The 6,818-nt window shown below is 33.6% G+C and overlaps 1 long non-coding RNA gene across 1 annotated transcript in view; it reads right to left on the bottom strand.

The window, feature by feature from the left end:
• Positions 1-6,818, bottom strand: part of LOC111085202 — a 25,102-nt gene that overhangs the window by 15,365 nt on the left and 2,919 nt on the right. Inside the window, exon 2 of the long non-coding RNA XR_002610035.1 lies at positions 1,235-1,238. This is a non-coding gene — a long non-coding RNA (uncharacterized LOC111085202). The remainder of the gene's footprint in view (positions 1-1,234; positions 1,239-6,818) is intronic.

The following is a 6,818-nucleotide window of genomic DNA, read 5'->3' as shown; positions in this document are numbered from 1 at the left end:
CAGATCCACTTCCAAGTCCTACCCCACTACCGAAACCAAAGCCTTTTTCACCGCCACCACCAAATCCACTTCCATGACCGCTTCCGAATCCTACCCCTTTACCGAAGCCAAAGCCTTCTCCACCACCACCACCATAGGGTTTGGAAGTGGATCTGGTGGTGGTGGTGGTGGTGAAGGCTTTGGCTTCGGTAAAGGGGTAGGATTCGGAAGCGGGGTAGGGTTTGGAAGTGGATCTGGGAGAATGTGATTAACACATTTTCTGTGTATATATATTTTGAGAACCAATTTTTTTTCATTGTGTTATTAATTTTACTTTTTAACGTATAGACGATCTTATGCTTTTACTTTGCTATTAAAAATCATTCTGAATATTTTAAGGTATCAGGAAATAAGCCGAAAATGAAAAGCTTGGCGGTAGTGGCAGTTTTTGCCCTGTTATACAACTGTATAGAATGTGATGTTCTAGACCGACACTGTTCTACATGTGGCTATAGTGACTGGGGCTCAAGTAAAGGCTTTGGTTCAGGAGGTGGCGGTGGTGGAGGCGGAGAAGGATCTGGTGGTAGTAGTGGAGTAGGATTTGGAAGTGGTTCAGGTGGTGGTGGTGGAAGAGGAGGATTTGGAAGTGGATATGGAAGTGGTTCAGGTGGCGGTGGCGGTGGTGGAGGAGGGGGAGGATTTGGAAGTGGGTTGTGACTTCCTTCTCCTCTCTTCATAACGTTTGTTTTTGAATTTCGCGCTAGCCGTCCCTAATTTAACAGTGTAAAGCTAGTGGGAAGGCAGCTAGTCACCACCACCACCAACTCTTGGGCTACTCTTTTACCAACGAATAGTGGGATTGACCGTCACATTATAACGTCCCCATGGCCGAAAGGGCGATGTTTGTTTTGTTTGTTTGTTTTTGAATTTCGCGCAAAGCTACACGAGGGCTATCTGCCCTAGCCGTCCCTAATTTAGCAGCGTAAGACTAGAGGGAAGGCAGCTAGTCATCACCACCCACCGCCAACTCTTGGGTTACTCTTTTACCAACGGATTGACCGTCACATTATAACGCCCCCACGGCTGAAAGGGCGAGCATGTTTGGTGGGACTGGTATTAGAACCCGCGACCCTCTGATTGCGAGTCGAGCGCCCTAACCACCTGGTCATGCCGGGCCCTGAAAGGGCGAGCATGTTTGATGGGACGGGGATTCGAGCCCGCGACCCTCAGATTGCGAATCGAGCGCCCTAACCACCTAGCTATGCCGGGCTCTCTCTATAACCTCAAATCAAGTATAAAATAACGCTATCCAGTGTCTTTCAATAGGGTGAACACTTATCCTTTATTACTAAAAGAACAAAGAGAGAAAAAATATGCAAAGGAGTAGAAATTCAGATTTTATTATTATATTTTGTATCTTTTTTCTTGCATAATTTCTTAGCTAAATGCCAAACTATCATATTTTTGACTCTTCTAGTATATAATGTATGAAAATTAGTTTTATAATGAACATCTCTTTCGTAAGTACTCATTCAGAGAAATATTGTGGAGTTTAGAAAAACGACTACAAATATTTATAGGGGAAAGTTGATGTCTGAAGGGCACTACTATAAATGCGAACATATAAACATATTTAATATTGCAAAGTGTATAGAATTAATTATAAGCTATTGGGATAGTAACAATTGGTATGTAACACCAAATGTGTTAGCTGCGGAAAATGAGGAGTTAGTAGAAAACTGTGAATTCTTACCTTTGCTGTGGTGTCCTCAAAATTGTACATTCACTCCGATATCAGTCTCTTTATATATTCATTTCTTGGCTCATTTTTTTTTCAATTTCACCTTGTTTTTACGGCGAACTGAATTATTAGTTCTATGTAAGTAACCTTTTCAAGTGCGGTGATAGGTTACTCGTATAGCATTAAACTTGTTTTTTTAATGTCAAGTTCCAGTTTTAATCTTTTCCTGGAAAAATATACTAGTAGAATGTTTGTTGTTCTGTAAATAAAAAGGAAGATTATAGAAATAAATGAATTGAAGAATGCGTTGTGGCTTATATTGCATTACGTAGAAGAAAGTTAAACTGGTTATTGGATCTCAGAATATCTTGTTGTTACGGTTACAGATATTAACTTGAGAAGAACTATGTTAAATCTTATACGAAGTTGACATACAGGAAACACAACTTAAAGTAAGTACAAGTTCAGTTGGAAGCCTATATATATATATACGGAGAAATTAGGCATTTGATTTAAAAATATATCTTTCTAAGTTAATGAATAAGCTTGGTTTATATGAACGGTCTAATATCACTGTGTCTGGTTCTAAATGTCTTAGTTATTATTAAATCAAAATACAAGTGTGACAGTTTTCAGTTATGATTTAACGAACAAAACTTAGTTTCTTAACCTTCGTGACTAGAGGAATTTTGAAGGTTAACTATGAGACATTATGATGACGGTAAGTTGATATGCCACATTGTTTTTGGAATAAAACAAAACACATTTTACCTCTAAGAAACAGTTCTTAGGGAATTTCTGCTAAAATCCTGTTTAAAACTCCTACACCATCCTGTGAAATATCCAGAACAATAAACAAGATCTGATCGAAGGCGTGTAATATACCTTCACGTGGAAATGTCAAAGGGATTCTAAAATTCTACCTGAATATAATGTAAGTAATGTCAATGAGATTAACCCTTTATTGATCGCATTATGAAAATACAGTGGTAAAATGATTTCTTCGAATTTCTTATTTCATTAGGTTTATATTGCAAACAAATGATTTGTGAAATATAATTTGGTAAGTTATAAATGGGTACGTTACCTAGAAGTAACCGTTCGATTGGGGGAACCAACAAATATATTTCTATGGTTTATTTAGTCTGTCACTTGAGAGTAAAAGCATTCGGTTACAGAATTGAAGCATTTATATCTGTATTAAGCAAAGAAAGATACATTTCTTATAATTTGCAATAGAGGGTTAAATATGGAGCATAAAATCACAGAATCTACTAATGTTTATGTACTCAAGTGTGTCAGCGGTAAGTCTGAAGGCTTATAACAATAAACAAACAAATCACGTTTATATTAAGCATATCACGACCCAAATCATATCTTCAATTCAAATTTTACCCATTCTATGTTCCTAAAATTAATAATGACATAAGAAATATCGCCCTCGTATTAGAATCTGTTACGCAAACTGTGGGTTTAAAAATTTTAAACTGATAATCTTGAAATATTTTTCTACAACGTGTTATGTATTTTAAAGTACTTACTTTTTTCCCCCAAACTATAATTAACAAACGGTAAAATGTTAAAACAATAACTTCGTGTGCCATGTTTGAATTTATTGCAGGTGCTTGAAAACACAGTCATTGTATCCAAATATATGTATGTTACAACCATCTAGTAATGTTAAATTTGTTTCTTTAGTGCAAATGTTGTACCATATTAGAGTTATATAATATATAAAACTAAAAGACTAGAAAATTAGAGCTGATGCACTTTGGTGTCCTTTCACTTACACGCACGCACCTTTAAATTAAGTTATTGCGAAAGGAACAATATTACTGGAGACTACAATTTTCAGATAGTCATGGTATAGGTTTTGTTGTGTAAGAGGTAGTAATATATTTTCATATTACAAGTCACATCTTTTGTGAATATTTTAAAACAAAATGTTTTGTAATTGAAATAATATTATAAATATCATGATCCAGAACTATGCATCAGTGTTTGCTTATTTTAAAATAATTCAACACCAACCGAATAGAACTGTAGTACTGATTTTATAACAACACGCTAGAAGAAAAAAAAGAGAGATATTTTTGAAAGGATTGTTGTTGATACAACGACTTGAATTTTTTAACCAGTAAAATTGTAAACAAATATGCCTATTTCGATATTATAGTCCAGCTTATTGACTTTATTCTCCACTACAGACCTTCAAAACAAAATATAATGATGAATTATTCTTGACAATCGCAAAGTTTTACGTATATAAAACCACAAAGTGATTTTAGATTTTTATATTTCCAAAACACTATAAACCATTATGCCTATCATATACGAAAAAAAAAAATGAAATGTTTTGTTAGATTTTTGTTCTAGGTTTAGTTAAAAAAATGATTAGAACTATTAGTAGATGTAACTTTATAATTTAAATAATCTGTTGCACTGTTGGTTCAATTTGACAAATGTATCGATAATTGTCACCAGTTATCCAAGAACACTAAATGATGATTTTTTAAAGAATATATTCATAATAGAGCAGGATTTGAACTATTAAGGTCCTTAGCAAATGAGTCAAACACACGAAAAGATGAATTTAGTCGTTGAAAGACTACACACAGACATGATGACTAACGAATCATGACATTTCGATGACAAATATTAAGTTCAGATTATCTTCAAACGTTAGAGTTTTAAACACTTGTGTCCCTTATAAAAGAAATCTCAAAAGAAAATCTGAAACAAAAGAAATGTTCCAATTAATATTTTAAATAATTTAATATTCCTAGCATTGTAAAAATCTTCACCACTAGACATCTTGACGAACTCTATACAATAATAATATATCTCCTTTCTCAAGTAATATGTATGTTTTTAATGTTTAATAAGGACTAATCAGTGTTAACTTGGACAAAACATAAATCTTGTTACTGAATTCTTAATAAATGGATCAGTTACTCAATCGAGATTTGACTCAATGAATTGTATACACCCACGGTTGTAACGAACCTAATACTGCTCAGATGTTCTGTGGGAACACATATAACCTGCACGTTCTTGCATGAATTCCAGGATCTTGAATGATGTAAAAGTTCATTCTCGCAGATTTTCGCTTTTGTTTGTAGTTTTCATTGTTTCTGGGTTACGTTAGAAACACAATGCAGAAGAAACATTTTAGTCACATTGTGGTTGATTCATTTCCTGCCTTGGTGTTTGTTGCTCTAGTTTATGATTCTAGTTTTTTAGTTTTATTTTTTCCGTTATTACTAGTTTCAGTTATTACACACTAAGTATTTTAGCCAACAAAAAAAATTTGGGAAGTTTCTTATTTAAAGAACAAACTTTGATAGGTATTTACCAGAAGAAAAACTATTAAACCCACCCAGCGATATATATATAGTTTCATGTTAAAATGCTAATTTATAGTGAAAATCAGAAAGTCATTTGGAACACAGCTGTTGGGAGAATTTATTATACAAAATACCACCAAAGTTTTAGATATTATCATCTTATCGAAGTGCATTTATCGTTACACGATTGGATGTACAATCTTGAAGCCCCCCCCAGTGGCACAGCGGGATGTCTGCGGACTTACAACGCTAGAATCAGGGTTTCGATACCCGTGGTGAGCAGAGCACAGATAGCCCATTGTGTAGCTTTGTGCTTAATTACAAACAAACAAACAATCTTGAAATAAAGATATTTTTCATAGAGATCTAGTATAGTGTTAGTTTTAATAGATTTATATTTCAAAGCAACTTTAATTTTGTAAATATATTTATCTATGACAAATAACATTTGTTTGTTACGTATTTATTTAGTTGAAATGATAATCAACTATATGCTCAAAGCCTCATTATGGGGCAGACTTTTTTTTATAATATACAATAATATTACTTTAAATTCGCAAAGATAAAAATACTTAATGTAATTGAACATAATGGCATATCTTGTTTTGTAACGTCTTATTTTTACCAGGAATATATCTTCCCTTATTATTGTTATAATTTATAAAAAGTATAATCGTCAATTCATTTGGTTTTCGAGTTAGTTCTGTTTGTTTGTTAATTAGCATTAGCATAAAGCCACACAATAAGCTATCTGCGTTCAGTCTACAATGTGGAATCGAGACCTAGATGTTAGTGCGTAAACTTACCGCTGAAACACTTGGGACAAAATATTTGTTCTATTTGTAAGAAGAATACCAAAGAACGAAACAAATCCATCAGTAGATTATCTATTTGTTATAAAACAAAATTGTTCTAAGATTGTATTATGCAGTGGGAATTCAAAACATGTTTGTTTTCACATACTTAACACCAATTCTGTAGTATACAAGTTCCCCTTTGAATGAACGCAAATATTGATTTAACTTTGAGATTCTGTTTAATTAATGTGCTTCTTGAGAGTAGAATAACACAGTAAATATAGAAAGTTTTAATTACATGAATATTTATAAATACTGGAGTTTTCTTTTTATTTTTTTTCATTTATTGATTGTTTGTTTTTTTGAATTTATGCACAAAGCTACACAATGGGCTATCTGTGCTCTGCCCATCACGAGTATCGAAACCCGGTTTCTAGCGTTGTAAGTCCGCAGACATACCGCTGTGCCACTGGGGGTCTTATGTATTGACAACACATAGTTTACGATGTTAAAACTGAATTAACATGCTATATCTTGATATAAACATTTTCGTCGATTTGGTGAACTATTAGGAAAACAAAATGCATGGAAAAATTCGAAAGATGTAATAAATATTGGGAAGAAAATACATATTGTATTATGTATTTTGTTATTAGCTTTTCTTCACATGAATAGCGAGAGTATTACTCGTGTGTACGTAGAGGATCGTTATACAATAGCCAGCAGCATCAGCACAGCTGCTTTATGTCAGTTAGCCCGATTTCATTTTTCGGGGTGAGTAGACCGTCTTAGAAATATAGCAATACATTAACTACAATATAAAATTATACATACAATACTCTACTATTATATACGTAAATCTACGTACGAGTGTCAAATGGTCACCATACGGGTCTTTTTTTTTAAATTTGTTTCCTCGACTAAAATGGGGCCCGGCATGACCAGGTGGTTAAG

The sequence above is a fragment of the Limulus polyphemus genome, unplaced genomic scaffold (assembly GCF_000517525.1).
Source record: "Limulus polyphemus unplaced genomic scaffold, Limulus_polyphemus-2.1.2 Scaffold271, whole genome shotgun sequence".
Taxonomy (NCBI): domain Eukaryota; kingdom Metazoa; phylum Arthropoda; class Merostomata; order Xiphosura; family Limulidae; genus Limulus; species Limulus polyphemus.
The sequence above is the reverse complement of the archived record's forward strand: the minus strand, read 5'-3'. Positions and strand labels throughout refer to the sequence as shown.